This window comes from Bos taurus, chromosome 7 (assembly GCF_002263795.3).
Source record: "Bos taurus isolate L1 Dominette 01449 registration number 42190680 breed Hereford chromosome 7, ARS-UCD2.0, whole genome shotgun sequence".
NCBI classification, from domain to species: domain Eukaryota; kingdom Metazoa; phylum Chordata; class Mammalia; order Artiodactyla; family Bovidae; genus Bos; species Bos taurus.
In genome coordinates, this window is record NC_037334.1 from 46,171,730 (window position 1) to 46,195,848 (window position 24,119).

A 24,119-nucleotide genomic window follows, 5' to 3' on the forward strand; every position below is an offset into this window, starting at 1 on the left:
CAAAGAAGGCTCCAAAAGACTTTTAAAAATGTCTATGAGTAGGCAGGTATGTAGGCAGTAGCAAGAATAAGTGAGAGTAAGCACTGAAATGGTATTAAATTGAATCAATTGTTTTTCCTCAAACTTATGGTAACAGATTATGTAAACTATTTTTTTACTCTAGGCTATTTAGTTACATTTTCACTGAGGATGAAATTATTTTAAGACGTTAAGGCCAAAACTCTTAAGCAAGATGCCATATGACTGTGTTTTCTCCTTCTTTAAGTTGCACTTTTACACGAGCTTTAAGTGGTAAATCCTGCAAATATGCTTGCAAACTTATATGTAAGTATAGTTTTGATAATTTTGAAATGGTAAAGCACTGTAGCCATTGTGTATACTGTACGGAGATACTGTCACTATGTTGATTTGATCCAGTTCAACGGACATTTGTTGCATGCTCCAGTTCTGTCCTTAGGATTATAAAAGAAAATAAAAAAGGAGTCCATGTACATAGCTTGCTCAGAGCCAATTCGGGAGTCAGATAGGGAAGGAAGTCATAGGATTGCAAATATGTATCCCCACTTTCTAGAAAATAAACTTCAAGTGTACAGCATTATAATTCAACATCAGTATATGCCACACAGTGATCACCACCACAGGTCCAGTTACCATCCATCACTATACAGTTGACCCCTTCACCCATTTCCCCAACCCCCTCCCCTTCTGGTAACCACTAGTCTGATCTCTGTATTGGTGAGTTTTTGTTTTATTTTGTCTGTTCACTTAGTTTTTTTAGCTTCTAAATATGAGTGACATTATATGGTATTTATCTTTCTTTGTCTGCCTATTTCACTTAGCATAGTACCTTCAAGTTCCATCCATGTTCTTGCAAATGGCAGAATTTCATTCTATTTATGGCTGAATTATATTAATATTCCATTGTGTGTGTATCTGTCTATCACATCTTTATCCATTCATCCATTGATGGACAGTTAGGTTATTTCCATACTTGGCTGCTGTAAATAATGCTGTAGTCAGCACAGGGGTACATAGATCTTTCTGAATTAGTGCTTTTGTATTCTTTGATAAATGCGTAAAAGTAGAATAGCTGGGTCATATGGTATACACTCTTGTTAAGATATAACTTTGACATTCTTTTTATAAACCCAATTTCTAAAGTTTTTTAATAAAAGTATTCTCAGTAAAATGGCTAATATCCTGCATTGGGTTCTGTTATTGTTCACATTGTTCACTCCACTAATAATAAAGAGAGTAGGGATGTGGTGGAGAATTGGAGGGAAGGATATTTCTCTAAAAGGTGGAAAAAAAGTTCAGTGCTAGATCTAATTTTTTTTGGCTAACTCTTTCTAGGCACTTATTGCTGCTTAAATACTATTGAATTCTCATGCTTTAGGTTTAATGTAGCATGCTTAAATTATGCATTACAGTTTAGTTGGATCTTCCATTTTTTTTAAGATTGTAATTTAAAAGTTGATTGAATAGTCAACTGTTTTGTTTTTCTGTAACTTACTTTCGTATTGTATAGTGTTGCTGTATCACAGAATACCTCACACATCTGGACATTGCATTCTGTGGTTGATGGTTACATTGCACTACAATCCAAAAGGTGACTAGATGGTTTTTCTCAGTCTCTGTGTAGATTTGGGTGCACTCATTTCCTTTGCAGAAGTTGATAGTGAAACTGCAAGACTACGTAATCTGGCAGATTTTCACCTGATTACCATATAATAAAGACCAAAAGCAAATCATGACTCCCGCTTGTAATTGGCTCCTTTGTTGACTATTTGAGTCAATTTGTCAAGGCAGTTAGAAACTGTAGTTTTATTAACATTTTTTGTAATATTTATGTAATACTCAACTTTTCCCCTTATAGGTTAAGAATGAGAAGAATATTCTACATTTTCTGTTCCACTGAGATTCATTCCCCTGTTACATTATAATTTTATAAAATAATATGTTTTCCTTCTAGACTGTAAGTCCTATAAGGGCAAGAATATCTGTTTTTGCACATCATCTTCTCTCCAGCAGACTCATGTGGTGTCTAGCACATTTAAGAAATTACCAGTTTTATTGAATGATTTTAGAATTGGGTATTTGCAGTTTAGTTCACTAAACATGTTATTGACTTGTTCATTCTAAGATTTGAGCTCATTTTCAACTGTTTTCTTTCTGGTGAAATTTTCTGTGGATTTTTATATATGTTGTTGTTCAGTCACCAAGTTGTGTCTGATATTGTCAGCTGAAACATAGTAGAATGTGATGTATTGGGTTAGTCATCAGTTTAAATGCTAGACTTGTGCTCCTATCTCTATTTTAGGCATGGCAGAAATGTAAATCTCTTTTAGTTTTTATGAGGTAAACCATAATTATGATTGTGTATTTTTAATATAGGCAGTCTTTAAAAAATTTTTTTTATTATTTATTTTTAGCTGCGCTGGGTCTTCCTTGATTTGTGTGGGCTTTTCCTCTGTTTGCGGCTACTCCCTTGTGGTGCACAGATTTCTCATTGCAATGGCTTCTCTTGTTGTGGAGCACAGGCTCTAGGGTGTGCGGGCTCAGCAGTTGTGGTGCAGGGGCTTAGTTGCTCCAAGGCATGTGGGGTCTTGCCAGATCAGGGATTGAACCTTTGTCCCTTGCACTGGCAGACAGATTCTTATCCACTGTGCAACCAGGGAAGGAAGTCCCATATGAAGTCTTTAGTGCTGAGACTAAAATTGGCATGTGATCTCTAACACTGATTGTTGTGGCTGAGTTCCTTTTAATGTTTTCAGTGGGCACAGTAACTTTGGAGTCCTACAAGACTGCACGTGTGCAGGCTTAGTCACTCAGTCATGTCCAACCCTTTGTGACTCCATGGACTATAGCCTGCCAGGCTCCTCTGGCCATGGGATTCTCCAGGCAAGAATACTGGAGTGGGTAGCCATTTCCTTCTCCAGGGGATCTTCCTGACCCAGGGATTCAACCCGTATCTCCTGCACTGCAGGCAAAGTCTTTACTGTCTGAGCTACCAGGGAAGCCCATAAGGCTTTGCCCACCTCTAATAGAACTTACTACGGGCTTCCTTGGTGGCTCAGACGGTAAAGCGTCTGCCTGCAATGTGGGAGACCCGGGTTCCATCCCTGGGTCAGGAAGATCCCCTGGAGAAGGAAATGGCAATCCACTCCAGCACTTACTGGAACTTACTACACTTAATAGAACTTACTACATTGAGCTTCTGTTTGGACTTTGCTGATAGACTGGGAGTTCCTAAAGACATAGAATAGTAACAATAAGAATTAGCAGTTATCGTGTACTTACTCTATTCCTAGTCATTGTGGTAGGTTGCATTATAAGCATCATTTCATTTAATCCTCATAACAGCCCTGTGATACGAGAACTGTTAGGTTTACTGACCAGGAAATGAAGATGAGTGGTCAAGCAACTCATTCAAGGTTACACAGCTGATATATTGTGGAACCTAGATTTAAACTTGGAAGTCTTATTTATTCAGCTTGCCTGGTGGTTATGCCTGGATCAAGGAACAGAACCTTTTCTTTAGTTTCTTTATGAGGTGGATATATATAGTTAGAGTAAATACTTGCTGATATTTTTTGAAATTGCCACCCAGCATAGTTTCCTTTGGATTATAATTCATACATGACCAGACCCTCAACTTTTGTTAGTATTGAGTCCATTTCTTTGCTATTTCAGCATCACATCTCATGAATATCTTGTACATCTTGAAATTGCCAGTACCCCCACTTTGATTGTTAGCATTTGCTCTTGCCCCTTTTGTTGCTTTCTTTAAAGCCATTACATTTAGTCACTGATCCACAAGTTGTCCTCATGCAGTAGCATCCATTTGTTGTACTTATAGTGTCAATTGGTCAACTGTAAGTGATCAGAGTGTATTTTGATGTACAGGGAGAGGTGCCAAATCATTTTTTTTTTTCTCTCTCTATACTGGACTTGTCCTCCAAATCTGTTGTATTTAAAAGCACATACACAGAAGGAACTTTTCAAAAGTTAAGTAAAACATTGCTGTCTAAAGCACAATGTTTTGAATATTTGGTTACTTTTCTGTAACTTTTATTTACTTTCATGTAGGACACCATAACTAATGGAACCATAATCAAGAGAGCCTTGAATTAATTTGAACTGGTTTAGTCAACTGAATTCATGAATGGTAGGTAGAAAGTGTAAACTGTCCCTGGCAAGTAGTAGCTCATTGTATATTGCTGGGGCTTCCTGGTGGTTCACTGGTAAAGAACCTACCTGCCAATGAAGGAGACGCAGGTTCAATTCTTGGGTTGGAAGATCCTCTGGAGGAGGAAATGGCAACCTAGTCCAGTATTCTTGCCTGGAAAATCCCATGGACAGAGGATACTGGCAGGCTTCAGTCCATAAAGTCACAAAGAGTCAGACATGACTGAGCAACTGAGCACATGCATATATTTACTGAATGGATTGGTGAATGAGTTGTTTAAGAATATAAGATCTCAAGTCTTTGGTTTACTTGGAATGTTAGGGGAAACCATTCTGGGAGTATCATTTTTATGTATCAGTGGATTCTAAAGTTCATAAAGTTTATTCTGAAGTAATATGAATAAATTCATAAAGTAATTCTGTGAGAATCACCAGTACATGAACAGTAGTAAAATTTAGACCATAAATTTTACTAGTTTAGGTTCTGAGATTCCATCAAGTATGAAATAGGAATTTATAAACGTAGAACCTAGGTTCTCTTTGTTTCTGAAGCTTCTGGTTGGGTGATTGAGAAGCAGTCACCTGCATTTATTTTAATCTCTCATTTGTTTCTTTAATATAATTTCTAATTTGGCTTCTACTTTATACATCCACCAAAACTGCCCTTAATAAGGCCACAAATAATTTTTTGGTTGCTGCTGCTGCTGCTAATTCGCTTCAGTCGTGTCCGACTCTGTGCGACCCCATAGACAGCAGCCCACCAGGCTCCCCGTCCCTGGGACTCTCCAGGCAAGAACACTGGAGTGGGTTGCCATTTCTCTCTCCAATGCATGAAAGTGAAAGTGAAGTCGCTCAGTCGTATCCAACTCCTAGCAACCCCATGGACTGCAGCCCACCAGACTCCTCCATCCATGGGACTTTCCAGGGAAGAGTACTGGAGTGGGGTGCCATTGCCTTCTCTGATTTATTGGTTATTAAGTTACAAAAAATATTTTTCGTTCCTCTCTTCTAATTGCTCTCTTTTTCCTAAAATGTTGGTGATCTTTGGAGCTTTCTAACCTAGTTCCCTTCTTTTTCTTCCTTTCTAAACAAAACAAAACAAAACAATATGCACTTCCTTGGTGGCCCAGTGGCCAAGAAACCACCTGCCAGTCAAGGAACACAGGCTCGATCCCTGGTCTGGGGAAGAGTCCACATGCCTCGGAGCAGCTGAGCCTGTGTGCCACAACTACTGTGCCCGTGCTCTCGAGCCTGCAAGTTGCATCAAGAGAAGCCACTGCAGCAAGAAGCCCAAGCATCGCAACGAGAGGAAACTTGTGTGTAGCAGTGAAGACCCAGCGCAGTAAAAATAAATACATAATAAATAGCATTTTAAAAATTAACAGTAAACATGTATTATTTCACATGGTTTTTGAGGCTGGCTCTTTTCTTACTCTGTACTTACTCCCTGCATGACATTATTAATTCTTGTGATATCAAATACTGTATGCCAGTGATTTCCAAAGTTATATCATAAGCTGAAACCTCTCTCTTTCACTGAAAATAGATGTTTTCTAGTTCCACTTGAATTTCTTGGTGACACTTAAAGTATATTTAAAATAATTCTTCATTCTCTGTTTTGTTATTCCTTGCCTTCCCCAGTTCTTTTCTCCCCCTCTGTCCTAATGTATGGCACTGTCATCTGCCGAGTTGCACAGGTCAGTCCTGGGAGTCATCTTTGGTTCTTTCCCTTCTTCAATTCCACATCAGTTCCACAGATTTATTATGTCTCCGTATTCAATTCCATGAATCCTATCAGTTCAGTTTCCTTTATCAGTTTTTTTAAGTTATGTGTCGGTGCTAAATATTTCTTTGCCACCTCAATGTTAAATTATTTTTTATAAAATGTATATACGGATACAAAACTAGGTATAAACTCCATATGTTTTAGCTATTGTACCATTGTAAGACCAAAACGAATTAAGAACATTACAACAAAAGCAGTATAATTCAAACTTAATACATAATGCAATGGATTGTTTGGCTAAAGCCAAAATTGATTAGTCTTCATATTTTTAATATGTTAGAACATCATTTGGGTGACTATTATTGTTTTTCTCTTTTTTTTTTAAGATGAAACTAGTTTCAGGTTGTTGGGAGAAGAAAAATTTTTCCTCTGCCTTCTTAGTTTTAGTGCCTGGGAGCCTGTGAGTTAAACTGGCAAAAGACAGGATAGCAAGAGAAAAGCCAGAATTTACTCATGCATTATGAAGGTTCATAAAAATATGCCTCCAGAATTTGGGACTTACATACCATCTTAATAGGGGAAGAGGAGAGAGAAAAGAGCAGTTATGGAAAATGATTTTTAGGAAAAATAAATATGAGTCCTTAGTAGAATAAATGGGAGACTTGATCATTTTGTGACAATGTATGTTTAGGTATGGGACAACTTAATTCTTTTGAGTTATTTTTGGAGGCTGTGCTTTTAGGTGGATAAGTGCTTTTAGGCAGATTCTTAGAACTCATGCCTGTACTCAAAATAATTTTTATGTCACAGTGGTATATTCTGGACCCCTTTATAATCGCTGATCCATTGTTTTGATAGATTATATAATTTATTAATGACTTCAAAATAATATAATTAAAACTGGTAAAAACTTCATTACATATCTACTACTGTAATTCTAATAAACTATTGCAAGTTGATACATATGTAAAAAGACAATTTTTACATTATAAGTCACTATAAGTGGATCTGTGATAATGACTACTACAAAGCAGGTTCTTTTTTTTTTTAATATTCTTGTGTTTTTTGTTTTCCGTTTTTTATATACAATTTATTAATTTATTATTTTAGGCTGTGCTAGGTCTTTGTTGCTGCACGTGGGCTTTTCTTTAATTGGAACAAGCGGATTACCCTCTGGTTGCAGGCTTCTCATTGTGGTGGCTTATCTTGTTGTGGAGCGTGGGCTCTAGGGCAAGTGGGCTTCATAGTTGTGGCTCCTGGGCTCTAGAGCACAGGCTCAGTAGTTGTGTTGTATGGGCTTAGTTACTCCCAGGCATGTGGTATCAGACCTGTGTCACCTGCATTGGAAGGTGGATTCTTTACTACTGAGTCACCAGGGAAGCCCAAAGCAGATTCTTTTGTGTTTGTCTTTCTACCTTATAGTCTTATGACTGCATATTCTTCTCATTTTCTTCATTGATATACTGTAAGACTTTTGCTTATTTTGTGCATTTTGATGATACTTGGCTTTCACTGACTGTGCTTGGCTTAAAGACCTCTAGCATAATGGCCTGTGATGAAACAATAAATAAAAATATTAGAGTGAGCCATGAAATCTTGTGGCAGTACTAGGCTGTGAGATGTTGGTTTCTATCCAGATGACCCAAATTTGCTTATAATTTTACTTTTTACAAATGTTTTCATTGATTCAAAGATCTCTGTATTCCCACTACTACTGTTAAGTCAATTATTTCTTACCTGGATTATTGCTGTAGACTCCAGTATCTTCCAATCTCTACTGCAATCCCCAAGAGGTTTTTTTTAATGTCCTAACCTCTTGCCTCACTTCAGATGCTTGACACAATCACTTGCCTCTGCTGTGCCACACTGATTTTTCAGAATGCCGTTTCATGACCACGGGCTGTTGCACATGTTGCTCCTTTCTTTGCAGGCGCCCTTGGCAGTCCTTTTTCTGGGGCCAACTCCTGTTGCCTCTGAAGATTTTACTCTCTGTTGTCCTCACCTGGTTGTCTTCCTGTTTGGACCATAGCTTCTTGAGGACAGGGACGGAGTGGACCTTACTCACCTTGTGTGCTCAGAAGATTCTTCATAAAATCTGTCTTTTCAATTAGGCAATGAATGGTATGTTCCTAACCATCTGGAATAAAATACAGTGTTGACAATAAAATTATTCAATAGGGTAATATCTAAGAAAGAAATGGAAAAATTTATTCCAATCAACCTGCGGATTATAACCTGGGAGATAGTCTTTTAAAAAGCTCTGAGGAATATTCCCCGGTCAGAAGTCAAAGTACAGTCATATACCTTTTTGAGACAAAGGATTGTACTTCAAATGACGTATTGACAATTTACACAATCCAGATCTGCATGTACAGAGCTAGTAGTGAATCATCATGACCCTTTACAAGATTAATAAGGGAGGTTATCTCCTAAGTATGTGTGATTAATGCAGATACACATTACACACTTAAGGGAGGAGTCCCAAGCAGACAGAGAAAAAATTTATACTTAAAATTTTCTTGTTTTGCCATAAAATAGGAATTTTACTTCATTAATTTCCCTTCTTTAATCATTCATCTTTTGATAGAAAGCGTTAGGTTATCAAATATTTGGTCCCTTGATGCCACAGTGATGGCTTACCTGCCCTGTGTTTATCATTTTCCTTGATGTTGGGGTCTTAATAGCCGGTTCTTTCTTTCCTTTTAGGCAGTTACGCCAGTAAGATATCTGGCAAGGACTGATGGTTAATTTCAAGGACTAATGGTTAATTTCAAGTTGTCTAGTAGGATATATGCCAGTTTTATCTTGTCACATACACTGTGCATGTTCATTAATTCATAGAGAACTGTAGATGTGATCAGTAGTTTAAAAGTTTAAGCCAGAGCCTCCTAAACCAATCCATTTTCCTGTTATGTCCCCTAAATTGGGAAGAGGATTATTCAGAGTAGAAGTCTGATTCTTCATGTATCTTAAGATGAGTTGGGCTTCCCTGGTAGCTCAGCTGGTAAAGAATCCACCTGCAATGCAGGAGACCCTGGTTCAATTCCTGGGTTGGGAAGATCCGCTGGAGAAGGGATAGGCTATCCACTCCAGTATTCTTGGACTTCGCTTGTGACTCAGCTGGTGAAGAATCCGCTTGCAATGCGGGAGACCTGAGTTCAATCCTTGGGTTGGGAAGATCCCCTGGAGAAGGGAACAGCTACCCACTCCAGTATTCTGGCCTGGAGAATTCCATGGACTGTATAGTCCATGGGGTTGCAAAGAGTCGGACCCGACTTTCAAGATGAGTTATATCAGAAGACTATTGAATACAATACACAATATTCAGTATGTATTACAGCACAATTTCCCCCTTGGGAAGCAATTAGAATCTCAAAGGTCATATTACAATTCCGTAGCACCACTTTTTCTCGTCAGGTAGACTTCTGAATTGAGCAAGCTACTGGCTTTAATAACTATCATTCAAAGCCTACTCAGTAAATTTTGTTAAAGCCTCTATGTAAGTAATGATATCTTATATTCCAAGTGGGAAATCGCAAATTCTGTAGCTAAATGGTCATACCATTGGAAAACATTGAACCCAGCATGCTGGAATTGAAGGCAGATTGGCAGGGCCTTGTTCCAAGGCTGCCTGTAGGTGACCTTGAGCCCACAGGAAACCAGTTGTGCATCTTCCTAACCAGCCCAGGGAGAACCAAGACCATAAACTTGTTCCATAAATCCACTGGGATCAGGAGCTACCCAATACTTAACATCTAGTAAAAAGGAGATGGTATATATTTTGTGACCAGTTTCAGAGCAAGTGTCATAAATTGGCCAGGTAACAGGGTCCCATTTAGTAATATTGATGGTAGCTTGCATGGTACTCAAGTTTCTTCTAAAATAAAATTTCTAAGGGCCATCCGATTAGAGCTTTGAAAAGGAGAAATTCACAAAGGTAACCCAGGAGTACTGGACATTGGTAATTGGCCACACCCCAAAATACTGACTTTTGAAACTTGGCATATGATTAAGCCCAAGAAAGAAATACCTGATTTATAAGCAGAAGTGTGAGCAGTTTTCAAAGTAATTAGTGTACAAGTCTGGTCCAGCATTTTGGGTCAGCTGTCTACTTCAGATGTTTTCTTCTCATCCTGGTCTGGTAGGGCTGGCCTCAGTTAGTCAGAGCTGGGTGTCAGAAATAGGAGCTGAAGTCTGTTTAGGAGAGGTAGCCTGATATGGCCCCTCCCAATGTGGCTGTAAAGAGTCTTTTCCAATATACATAATATCCTGTATATATATGTATATATATATATATGTGTGTGTGTGTGTGTTAGTTGCTTAGTTGTGTCCGACTCTTTGCAACCCCATAGACTGTAGCTCACCAGGCCCCTCCGTCCATGGGATTCTTCAGGCAAGAACACTGGAGTGGGTTGCCATTGCCTTCTCCAATATATATATATATACACACACACATAATAATCTAATGTCTTTTCCAATATACATAATATCCTGGTTGCAGGTTATGGGGATTTGATCTTCATCCAAAGATAATTTACTATGATAAACTCCAGAAACAAACTTAGAATGTCCTCTTAATAATTCAGTTAAGTTGTAATTAAATTCTATAATAATATAACAACAAAGTTATTTTGGAAGTGAGTCTTTAGGCAGTAAATATAGAAAAACCTTAAAGACAACACTAAAACGTAATATGCATTGAAATATATTTTTTTCTAGTGCTCTCTTCAGCAGCACATATACCGAAATACATTTTTTTTCTCTCTAAAATTACCCTCGTTTCCATCAAATATGGCCAGATTAAAGCTAATTTGTTTGCAAAACAAATCTGGTTTCAATAAACTTGGCCTGATTATTTACATAAGTATAACTGATCATATAGGCTCTTTTCAGCTGTGCTAGAACTTTCATAAGGAATTTCAAATTGAACTCTTAAAGGTCTTTCAAGGCCAAGAAAGCCAGATCAAGGGTGTGCTGTAAGATTCAGTCTGTGATACCCAAGATTTGGGTGGGTTCTTCCCTTCTCAAGATTTCCAGAATATCTTGAGATTCCTGCACCTGCCAGGAGGTAATCTTCATTATTCACCTGATAAGGCTGCTGAGAACCTAAGAGTTTCCAGTTTTGGGGGGAATCAAGTAGAGAGAAAAGGTAAATGTTTCACTTGTACTTACAAAAGTGTAATTTATCAAATTGCTGTAAGTCATAATTAGCTTGAGGGGAAGGGTTTCCTTGTATTTAGAAAGCACAAGATTAAAAATCAGTAATAATTTTGGTAAAAAAAATCCCCCCAATTATATTCATCATGCACTTAGTACTATGTGACTAATCCTTGATCTTAAACTTCTGTTAACAGGTTTCCCATTATAACTATTTAATTTCTTACCAGTTCAGCAGTATTACCTGAAAGTTGTCAGAAACCTGTACTTGTCAGAAAGTCCTTTCTGTGAGTGTTCTTGAAGATGAAGCTTCTTTTTTTTTTTTCAGCAGCAGCAGAATAAAACAATAACTGTCTGTGGATGACAGAAGATTTTAAAATGCATGGTTAAAGATCTGATTACAGTGTAATTGGCAGATGAATTTGGTTATTACTGTGACATGCAATATGTTAAGATAATAACTAGAGTTATGGCTGATAACATTTTATTTACTAGGACATACCAGATTTTTAGGTATTCCATATTATTTCTAGAATATCTGTATTAATAGAATTTACGCATACAATATAAACTTAAACAGGTTTATCATTCATTGACAATGCTTCCCAAGTAATTTAACATATCAAATAAGCCTAATTAATTTTATATCTTTCTTTAATAACAAAATACTTTTCTTAAGGTGTTTTAGGGCCCTTTTGCTGTGCCATGCTCTGCTCAGTCGCTTTAGTTGTGTCTGACTCTTTGTGACCCCATGGATTGTAGCCTGCCAGGCTCCTCTGTCCATGGGATTTTTCAGGCAAAAATACTGGAGTGGGTTGCCATATCCATCTCCAAGGGATCTTCCTTGCCCAGAGATCAGACCTGCATCTCCTGTGTCTCCTGCATTGCAGGCAGATTCTGTACTGCTGAGCCACTGGGGAACCCCAAGGGCCCTCTTGGAAAACCTCAAAGTTAGCTGGAGGTCAAATGAACTTTATATAAATTTGATCTTTGAGAATCTTGTCAGGAATATCAATAAGTTTTTAAAAACAGTGTCATAGGTCACTGTGAAATAATACTTATTCACTTAACCAGGTGACTTTAGATTTCCAAGGCAAATGTAGAAAGTTGTAACAGATTACTTAAAAGATAAAGAAACTTTACAATCTGGTATTAAAAGCAGGTCAGTAGTCTAAGAAACTTTGTCCTCATAACAGAGAAAGAAATAAAACTAAGTAAGGCTTTGTATCCTCTTACATTAATATTAAAATTTATCTACTCAAATTTATTCCAATCATAGTTCTGATTACACATAAATTCCTTTCTCCCTTTTCTTCTTCTTTTTTTTTTTTTGTTTTTAGCCTTGCCTTGCAGCATAAGGGATCTTAGCTCCCTGATCAGGAACTGAACCCATGCCCGCTGCAGTGGAATCACGCAGTCTTAACAATTGGGCCACCAGTGAAGTCCCCATAGAATTCTGTCTTAAAGATTTTTTTTCTTCTAAATCTCTACAACTTTCTATATTCATATTAATTTGACTCTTATTTTCTTTCCCATGTAGAAATAACCAGCTTCTGTGCAAAATTACTGTCTTTTTTCCTTAACAAAATACATCTCTACTCCTTATATCTTCAAATTTTTTAGTAGTTTTAATTACATAGTTTAATTAGGATTCTTAACCTTTAAAAACTTCAGTTTCTAGTGAAAAGCAAGAAGTAAGCAATTATGAACTGTCTTCTACATTAGCATTCTGTAGATTGGCAAACTTATACTATTTATAGTTGCTAAAAAAGCACATGCTCTTTTATAGGAAAAAAATTCTTTTAGTGTGTTCAGTTCAGTTCAGTTCAGTCGGTCAGTCGTGTCTGACTCTTTGCAACCCCAGGAATCGCAGCACACCAGGCCTCCCTGTCCATCACCAACTCCCGGAGTTCACTCAGACTCACGTCCATTAAGTCAGTGATGCCATCCAGCCATCTCATCCTCTGTCATCCCCTTCTCCTCCTGCCCCCAAACCCTCCCAGCATCAGAGTCTTTTCCAGTGAGTCAACTCTTCGCATGAGGTGGCCAAAGTACTGGAGTTTCAGCTTTAGCATCATTCCTTCCAAAGAAATCCCAGGGCTGATCTCCTTCAGAATGGACTGGTTGGATCTCCTTGCAGTCCAAGGGACTCTCAAGAGTCTTCTCCAACACCACACTTCAAAAGCATCAATTCTTCGGTGCTCAGCCTTCTTCACAGTCCAACTCTCACATCCATACATGACCACAGGAAAAACCATAGCCTTGACTAGACGGACCTTTGTTGACAAAGTAATGTCTCTGCTTTTGAATATGCTATCTAGGTTGGTCATAACTTTCCTTCCAAGGAGTAAGCGTCTTTTAATTTCATGGCTGCAGTCACCATCTGCAGTGATTTTGGATCCCCAAAAAATAGTCTGACACTGTTTCCACTGTTTCCCCATCTATTTGCCATGAAGAGGTGGGACCGGATGCCATGATCTTCGTTTTCTGAATGTTGAGCTTTAAGCCAACTTTTTCACTCTCCACTTTCACTTTCATCAAGAGGCTTTTGAGTTCCTCTTCACTTTCTGCCATAAGGGTGGTGTCATCTGCATATCTGAGGTTATTGATATTTCTCCCGGCAATCTTGATTCCAGCTTGTGTTTCTTCCAGTCCAGCGTTCCTCATGATGTACTCTGCATATAAATTAAATAAGCAGGGTAACAATATACAGCCTTGATGTACTCCTTTTCCTATTTGGAACCAGTCTGTTGTCCATGTCCAGTTCTAACTGTTGCTTCCTGATCTGCATACAGATTTCTCAAGAGGTAGGTCAGGTGGTCTGGTATTCCCATCTCTTTCAGAATTTCCCACAGTTTATTGTGATCCACAGTCAAAGGCTTTGGCATAGTCAATAAAGCAGAAATAGATGTTTTTCTGGAACTCTCTTGCTTTTTCTATGATCCAGCGGATGTTGGCAATTTGATCTCTGGTTCCTCTGCCTTTTCTAAAACCAGCTTGAACATCAGGAAGTTCACGGTTCACATATTGTTGAAGCCTGGCTTGGAGAATTTTGAGCATTACTTTACTAGCATGTGAGATGAGTGCAACTGTGTGGTAGTTTGAGCATTCTTTGGCATTGCCTTTCTTTGGGATTGGAATGAAAACTGACCTTTTCCAGCCCTGTGGCCACTGCTGGGTTTTCCAAATGTGCTGGCATATTGAGTGTAGCACTTTCACAGCATCATCTTTCAGGATTTAAAATAGCTCAACTGGAATTCGATCATCTCCACTAGCTTTGTTCGTAGTGATGCTTTCTAAGGCCCATTTGACTTCACATTCCAGGATGTCTGGCTCTAGGTCAGTGATCACACCATCGTGATTATCTGGGTCGTGAAGATCTTTTTTGTACAGTTCTTCTGTGTATTCTTGCCACCTCTTCTTGATATCTTCTGCTTCTGTTAGGTCCATACCATTTCTGTCCTTTATCGAGCCCATCTTTGCATGAAATGTTCCCTTGGTATCTCTAATTTTCTTGAAAAGATCTCTAGTCTTTCCCATTCTATTGTTTTCCTCTATTTCTTTGCATTGATTGCTGAGGAAGGCTTTCTTATCTCTTCTTGCTATTCTTTGGAACTCTGCATTCAGATGTTTATATCTTTCCTTTTCTCCTTTGCTTTTCGCTTCTCTTCTTTTCACAGCTATTTGTAAGGCCTCCCCAGACAGCCATTTTGCTTTTTTGCATTTCTTTTCCATGGGGATGGTCTTGATCCCTGTCTCCTGTACAATGTCACGAACCTCATTCCATAGTTCATCAGGCACTCTATCTATCAGGTCTAGGCCCTTAAATCTATTTCTCACTTCCACTATATAATCATAAGGGATTTGATTTAGGTCATACCTGAATGGTCTAGTGGTTTTCCCTACTTTCTTCAATTTAAGTCTGAATTTGGTAATCAGGAGTTCATGATCTGAGCCACAGTCAGCTCCCGGTCTTGTTTTTGTTGACTGTATAGAGCTTCTCCATCTTTGGCTGCAAAGAATATAATCAGTCTGATTTCGGTGTTGACCCTCTGGTGATGTCCATGTGTAGAGTCTTCTCTTGTGTTGTTGGAAGAGGGTGTTTGCTATGACCAGTGCATTTTCTTGGCAAAACTCTCTAAGTCTTTGCCCTGCTTCATTCCGTATTCCAAGGCCAAATTTGTCTGATACTCCAGGTGTGTCTTGACTTCCTAGTTTTGCATTCCAGTCCCCTGTAATGAAAAGAACATCTTTTTTGGGTATTAGTTCTAAAAGGTCTTGTAGGTCTTCATAGAACCGTTCAACTTCAGCTTCTTCAGCTTTACTGGTTGGGGCATAGACTTGGATTACTGTGATATTGAATGGTTTGCCTTGGAAACGAACAGAGATCATTCTGTCGTTTTTGAGATTGTATCCAAGTACTGCATTTTGGACTCTTGTTGACCATGATGGCTGCTCCATTTCTTCTGAGGGATTCCTGCCTGCAGTAGTAGATATAATGGTCATCTGAGTTAAATTCACCCATTCCAGTCCATTTCAGTTTGCTGATTCCTAGAATGTCGACATTCACTCTTGCCATCTCCTGTTTGACCACTTCCAATTTGCCTTGATTCATGGACCTGACATTCCAGGTTCCTATGCAATATTGCTCTTTACAGCATCGGACCTTGCTTCTGTCACCAGTCATATCCACAGCTGGGTATTCTTTTTGCTTTGGCTCCATCTCTTCATTCTTTCTGGAGTTATTTCTCCACTGATCTCCAGTAGCATATTGGGCACCTATTGACCTGGGGAGTTTCTCTTTCAGTATCCTATAATTTTGCCTTTTCATACTGTTCATGGGGTTCTCAAGGCAAGAATACTGAAGTGGTTTGCCATTCCCTTCTCCAGTGGACCATGTTCTGTCAGATCTCGCCACCATGACCTGCCAGTCTTATGTTGCCCCATGGGCATGGCTTAGTTTCATTGAGTTAGAGAAGGCTGTGGTCCTAGTGTGATTAGATTGACTAGTTTTCTGTGAGTAGGGTTTCAGTGTGTCTGCCCTCTGATGCCCTCTTGCAACACCTACCATCTTACTTGGGTTTCTCTTACCTTGGGCGTGGGGTATCTCTTCATGGCTGCTCCAGCAAAGCGCAGCCGTTGCTCCTTACCTTGGACGAGGGGTATCTCCTCACCGCCACCCTTCCTGACCTTCAACGTGGGATAGCTCCTCTAGGCCCTCCTGTGCCGGCGCAGCCACCGCTCCTTGGACCCTGGGGTAGCTCCTCCCTGCAGCCACCCCTGGCCTCGGGTGTGGGGGTGTAGGGTAGCTCCTCCCGGCCGCTGCCCCTGACCTCGGACGTGAGGTAAGTCCTCTTTGCCGCCGCCCTTCGCGCATGAGGGTCCTCCCGGCTTCTGCCCCTGACCTCGGACGTGGGGTACCTCCTCTAGCCCGCGCTCTAGTGCACCGGTCGCAGCCGCCCGCGCTCTAGTGTGTTACCAAACGTTGCTATGCTATGCTATGCTAAGTCACTTTAGTCGTGTCCGACGCTGTGCGACCCCATAGACGGCAGCCCACCAGGCTCCCCCGTCCCTGGGATTCTCCAGGCAAGAACACTGGAGTGGGTTGCCATTTCCTTCTCCAATGCATGAAAGTGAAAAGTGAAAGTGAAGTCGCTCAGTCGTGTCCGATGCTTAGCGACCCCATGGACTGCAGCCTACCAGGCTCCTCCATCCATGGGATTTTCCAGGCAAGAGTACTGGAGTGGGGTGCCATTGCCTTCTCTGTACCAAACGTTAATAGTCCTAAATATCTTTAGTTTCTGTATAAAAGGAAACCTATGTTCAGTAAATGATGTTCCAGTATCTTATTTGACTTGGGAATGATTTAACTTTTTTCCGTCATTTAACTTAATTTAGCAAAACCAGTCCATTCTGAAGGAGATCAGCCCTGGGATTTCTTTGGAAGGAATGAGGCTAAAGCTGAAACTCCAGTACTTTGGCCACCTCATGCGAAGAGTTGACTCACTGGAAAAGACTCTGATGCCGGGAGGGATTGGGGACAGGAGGGGGAGGGATTGGGGACAGTAGGAGGAGGGGACAACAGAGGATGAGATGGCTGCATGGCATCACTGACTTGATGGATGTGAGTCTGAGTGAACTCCCGGAATTGGTGATGGACAGGGAGGCCTGGCGTGCTGCGATTCATGGGGTCGCAAAGAGTCAGACACGACTGAGCGACTGAACTAAACTGAAGTTTCAAGTTGTCAAAAAGATTTGGAGAAACTATTTTTAAGTAGACAGTCCTAAAACATAATTTATTCCTAAAGAGTTCACCTAAAAAGTCTTCATTCGCTTTTACTTAAAAGTTTTATCACATCAACTTTATAGACAAGTTGCAGGTACACTGCAAAGAACTTTTCCCCCAAAACTATCTGAGAGTAAATTGCTAACATGGTGTCCCATCACTCTTAAATGCTTTTTTATTTCTTACACATAAGAAAGGTGTCCTAAATAACTACAATACAACTAAGAAATTAGGAAATTAACACTAATATGTTACTATTATCTCATCCCCAGACCCTGTTCAGATTTCACCAGTTGTCCCAATAAAACCCTTAGCAAAAAAATCCTGTCTGAAGTCACATTTAGCATTTAAGTGTCATGCCTCTGTAGTGTTCTTCAATCTGAAGCAGTTTCTCAGTCTTCCTCTGACTTTCATGACCTAGATGCTTTTGAAAATTATAAGCCAGTTATTTTGTAGAATGTCTTTCAGTTTAGGTTTGTCATATATTAATATTTCATCATGATTAGATTTAGACTATGCACTTTAGCAGGACAGAAAAGATGTTGTATTCTCATCACATCCCATTAGGTGGCACATGATTTCATTTTCCCCCATTATTGGTGATGTTCACTTTGATCACTTGATTAGAAGGGTGTCTGCCAAGCTTCTTCACAGTCATGTTGCTCCTCTTTTGTAATTGAAAAGTATTTGGGGAAATGTAGTTTGAGACTTTGTAAATATCTCATTCCTTGTTAGAATTTTAATTTATTCATTTATTTTATTGGTGTGGACTATTCCAGTGTGTTGTTGTTGTCCAACCTTCTTGACCCCATGGACTGCAGCACCTCAGGCCTCTCTGTCCCTCACCATCTCCCAAAGTTTGCCTAAGTTCATGTCCATTGCATCAGTGATGTTATCCAGCCATTTCATCCTCTGATGCCCTCTTGTTTTGCCCTCAATCTTTCCAGTATCAAAGAAGTATCACTTTTCCAATGAGTCGACTGTTCACATCAGATGACTGAAATACTGGAGTTTCAGCTTCAGCCTCAGACCTTCCAATGTGTATTCAGGGTTGATTTCCCTTAAGATTGACTGGTTTGATCTCCTTGCTGTCCAAGGGACTGTCAGGAGCCTTCTCCAGCATGATAGTGCGAAGGTATCAGTTCTTCGGCACTCTGCCTTCTTTACAGTCCACCTCTCGCAGCTCTCATGACCACTGGGAAGACAGCCTTGACTATACGGACTTTTGTTGGCAGAGTGATGTCTCTGCTTTTCAACACACTGTCGAGGTTTGTCTTAGCTTTCTTGCCAAGAAGCCAACGTCTTCTGATTTCATGAATTCAGTGATTTCAGTGGGTTATAACCTATTACTATCATTGTTTATACTGATGCTTCTCTTATCTCTGGTTTGGCCTGTGGGTGCTCTTTCAGGCTGTCTTCATGTATCCACTTGTCATGTGTCATCATTCTTGGGCACTTTCTTGCTTTCTGGCTCAGTAAGGTGTTGCAGGCTCATCTTGTACTTTTCAAGCTCATGAATCAGCCATGATTCCTTTTAGTGGAGAATAGTATTTAGAAACCAAGAAGACAAATACTGAGAGATCAGTGCTATTAGAATGTCTCTGCTCTCAGTCTCAGCAGACGGAGCTAGGGAATCTTTACTATATACACATTGAAGTCCATGAGTTTCAATTGTAATCTCTGTTGTAGTCCCACTACCATTGGATTCATTCTCGTTTTCCCTTTTCTATATTTGTGACTTCCTTCTCTGAGAGTAAGAGACCTTACTTCCATTATCTTATATATATTTATTTGATCAGTTCCACTGTATGCAAAGAGCTAACTATTGGAAAAGACTCTGATGCTGGGAAAGATTGAGGACAGGAGAAGGGGACAGCAGAGGATAATGGCTTCATCGACTCAGTAGACGTGAGTTTGAGCAAACTGAGAGATAGTGAAGGACAGGGAAGCCTGGCATGCTGCAATTCATGGGATTGCAGTCAGACATGACTTAGTAACTGAACAACAAAAACAAGGGTATGTAACCATTCTGTCATTGCTTGTGCTGCCCCCTTACTCTACTCCAGTTTCCACATATGCAAATGCTTACCTCGCCTAATGTTTTAGGACTGAATTTTTCAGGAAAGGGCTTGGTTTTTTTTTGGTATTTTTTAAAAGTTTATTTAGAAGTTTTGCTTACAAGAATATGCAACATTATGGTGCTGTATTGTGGAAAATTTTCTTTACCTTTAAGAGATTCCATCATGTGATCACTATAGTAATTGAAATTATCCTTTATTAGATTCTCACTTTTCCCCAAGTGGTACTTTATTATTCAAAGTACAAGAGTTTCTGTGCTATAATATTTATTCTTGGAGTCATTCAACAAACACATATTGTGCACACATTCAACAAACACAACTATGTAATAGGCACATTTTAGGTGCTGAGAATACAGTAATGAACAAAAGAAATTCCTACCTTCCTGGAGCTTACGTTACAGTGAAGTAGATACTATAAATAAATAACATAGTGTCAGGTAAACACTAGAAAGAAAAATAAGACAGAGTCAGAGGGGAAGAGAATGAAAGAGTTTCTGTTTTAGATGTAGTGTTCAGACAGTGCCTCTGTGAGGAGACTGTGTCTGAGAGAGACTTGAAGGAAGAGATGGAGTGAGATTATATCTGGGGGAAGAGTATTCTTGGTGGAGAAAATAGTGACAAACGCAAAAGTAGAAGCATTTTTAAGCTTGTTGAAGGAGCGTTAAGAAGGTGAATGTGACTGGAGCTGAGTAGAGAGAAAGAGTAGGAAATTATTTGAATAGTAAAAGGCCTTTAGCTATTAAAGTAGAGTAATTGATGTCAGTTGACATAGTGACCTTACCAGAAGCAGTTACAGTCAAAGATTTTGGGTTCTATTATATGTACATATTTAAAAGGGTTTTCAGTCTTAAGTGGAAATTATTAAGTCATTTTAGATTATATGATAAACTGATATAAGGTAGAGTTATAACGGTGTGTGTTTGTTTAGAACTGCAAATCTGTGCCAACTTGCCTTAAATATAGCCCTGCATAGACATCTTTCCAGAATTAGAGATATCGGATTAAAAGACCCCTTGGCCCATATAGATGATCAGATATGATTAACTGAAAGCAAAATCAGATTAGGATGGGAACAGCCTAATAAGAAAAGAACCATGTGTAATTAATATGACACATATAGAACTAATGAATCTGTGGTTCAAGACATTGGCTATTTTCTTGTTTGAGTTGACATAATCTGTTAAACCTAATCTTAAAGGAAAATTGAACTTTATATTAAAATTTGCTGCAAGAACAGGAAAAAACAAATAGAATCAGAAGACTACAGGATACTTACTTCCAGAACAGAAACAACATATGTATTATCCTGGCACTGTTTCATTAAAATAAAATGAATGTTCAATATTTTTTAACAAAGGAAGTCGGAAATGAGACCAGAAGGGAAGCCAGGGACATAGAGGATCTTATAAGCTAAGATAAGGACTTTGGAAGTTTTGAGTAGGAAGTTGATCTGATCCATGTTTTAAAAGGTAATAGGATGTGTAAGGAATAAATCATAGAAGGATAAAAGAAGATTCAAAGGTATCAGCTGATCATGGGCTTTCAGACTTTGAATATAATCTACAATAAGAAATACATTTTAAATAGTGACCCAGTATACATATTCATATATGTGTATATTTGTAATGAAATCTCACAATACTTAACCTTTATTACATGTGACATCCTGCAATATTTTCCATTCTTAACTGTCTTCTATTTCTTAACTAAAAAGATAGTTTATAGCTTATTGATTTTGTAACTCATTAATTTATCGTACCTACTGTTTGAAACAGTGTTAATCCACTAGGACAAAGCATTATTGTACAATGAGAACATTGTAGAGACTTGTATGGTGCCTTCTTGTTTGAGAAATAATTTTTGAGGAAAATCTCACCTTATAATTGGGCATTTATGGTACTTTGAATACTTGATGGCCTTTTACTAGTTAGAAGTGAAAGTAAATGTTCTATTCATAGTAATTTACAAATTGCGGAATCCCTAGCAGCAAGTTAACTACATTTAATTTAAAGGAAGATGGTGGCTCAGACGGTAAAAGCATCTGCCTACAATGCGGGAAACCCAGGTTTGATCCCTGGAGAAGGCAATGGCACCCCACTCCAGTACTCTCGTCTGGAAAATCCCATGGACTGAGGAACCTGATAGGCTACAGTCCATGGGGTCATAAAGAGTCGGACACGACTGAGCGACTTCACTTCACATTTACAAAAAAAGTATGAAATTTGATTGGAAGATAAAAAACAGTTTTGAATAAATGGAGAGACATATCATGTTTATGAGAGAAAGAAAGTTGTTTTTGTGTGCGTGTGTGACTGTTGCACAGCTTGCGGTTTCTTAGTTTCTCAGCCAGGGATCAAACCGTGGCCTTCTGCAGTGAAAGCATGGACTCCTAACCAATGGACTGTCAGAGAATTCCTGAAAGAAAGATCTTCTATCGTAAAATGTCAAACAATTCAAAATAAATACATAAATCAAATATATTTCCTAAGGATTTCACTTTTTTGTGTGTGGGAGACTGCAAAAAGTGGTCTTATACTTTTTTGTTATGTCTGAAAATTTTCCTAATCAAAAGATTTGTGTAAGAAAGATATTACACTTCTTTCTTTATAACTTCCTTTTTCTCAGTATTCTTTTCTTAAATGTTTTATTTATTAATTTTTGACTGTACTGGATCTTTGTTGCTACAAGAGGGTTTTCTCTAGTTGCAGTGAGCATGGGCTACTCTCTCGTTGTGATGTGTGGGCTTCTTCATTTCGGCGGTTTTGGTTTTTCTTGTTGCAAAGCGCAGGCTCCAGGATGCAGCCTCAGCAGTTGTGGCACACAGGCTTCATTGCTCCTCAGGATGTGGAATCTTCCCGCACCAGAGGTCAAACATATGTCCCCTGCATTGGCAGGCAGATTCTTAACCAGTGGACCACCAGGGAAGTTCTTAGTATTCTTTTTGTAGTTTATCTAAATTGGTAGATGTACATCTGATTTATTCATTTTATTGATAATTAGTCTGTTTTATGAATAATCTACAATTTATTCAGTCTCCTGCTGATGAATATTTAATTTGTTTCCAATTTTTCATTATTATAAACAATTAGGCACCTAACACATGTGGATCTGTTTCTGAAAGAATACCTGTATTTTAAAAAATTTTTTTGGCAGAGTAATGCATATAGATGGTGATTGCAGCCATGAAATTAAAAGACGCTTACTCCTTGGAAGGAAAGTTGTGACCAACCTAGACAGCATATTCAAAAGCAGAGACATTACTTTGCCAACAAAGGTCCATCTAGTCAAGGCTATGGTTTTTCCAGTAGTCATGTATGGATGTGAGAGTTGGACTATAAAGAAAGCTGAGTGCAGAAGAATTGATGCTTTTGAACTGAGGTGTTGGAGAAGACTCTTGAGAGTCCCTTGGACTGCAAAGAGATCCAACCAGTCCATCCTAAAGGAAATCAGTCCTGGGTGTTCATTGGAAGGACTGATGTTGAGGCTGCAACCTCAACATCAGTATTTTGGCCACCTGATGCGAAGAGCTGGCACATTTGAAAAGACCCTGATGCTGGGAAAGATCGAAGGCAGGAGGAAAAGGGGATGACAGAGGATGAGATAGTTAGATGGCATCACCAACTCAATGGACATGAGTTTGGGTAAACTCTGAGAGTTGGTGATGGACAGGGAGGCCTGGCGTGCTGCGGTTCATGGGGTCACAAAGAGTCGGACACAACTGAGCGACTGAACTGAACTGAACTGAATGCATATAGACTAGCGTTCCCCAGATACATATTACTTATGTGTATATGCTTTTGTAGGCTTCCCAGTCCTACCTCTCCTTCTATATATATACTCGTGTATGTTTGTGTAAGTATTGTGTAATTGATGAAAAGGTTTGAGTTAGACTAATGGTATTTGTACGTTGATTGCATGGATTGAGGTGGTATGATCGGAAGTTAAGTATTTTTTTGTTATATCTCTTAAAGGTAAAGAGTCCCCAAGTGTTAGTTTTGTATGAGTGCCATCTTTTAAAAAATATGCATCTTAATAATTTCTTTTCATTTTCTAGTTTTATGGGCAGAAATGACAATATATTCCTGAGAAGTGGTGGTTCTAGAGATTAATTTTTTTTTATATATAACGGTTTTAAAATGTACAGTCAGGACTTCCACAATGGTCCAGTGGCTAAGAATCTGCCTGCCAATACAGGGGACATGAGTTCCATCCCTGGTCCTGGAAGATGTGGAATCTTCAGAGCAACTAAAAGCAACTGAAGCCCATGTGCCCTAGAGCCCATGCTCTGCAGCAAGAGAAACCACCACAACGAGAAGCCCACATCCTGCAGCTAGAGAGTTGCCTTGGCTTGTGTGCAGCAGTGAAGACCCAGTGCAGCCAAAAATAAAATGAAAAAAAAGTTTTTTTAAATGTATAGTTCAATGATTTTTTTAGTGTACTTACTAAAAATTGCAGCCATCACTACAACCAACTTTAAAACCCAGAGGGATGGGATGGGGAAGGTAGTGGGAGCGGGGTTCAGATGGGGAACACATGTAAACCCATGGCGGATTCATATCAATGTATGGCAAAAACCACTACAATATTACAAAGTAATTAATGTCCAACTAAAATAAATAAATTTAAAAATAGATAAATATATAAAATAAAATGTCTTTATCACCCCAAAAAAGAAACCCCA

At 39.0% G+C, this 24,119-nt stretch overlaps 1 protein-coding gene across 3 annotated transcripts in view; it reads left to right on the forward strand.

Annotated features, from left to right (window-relative positions):
- SEC24A (SEC24 homolog A, COPII coat complex component) overlaps positions 1-24,119 on the forward strand; it is a 73,308-nt gene that overhangs the window by 1,365 nt on the left and 47,824 nt on the right.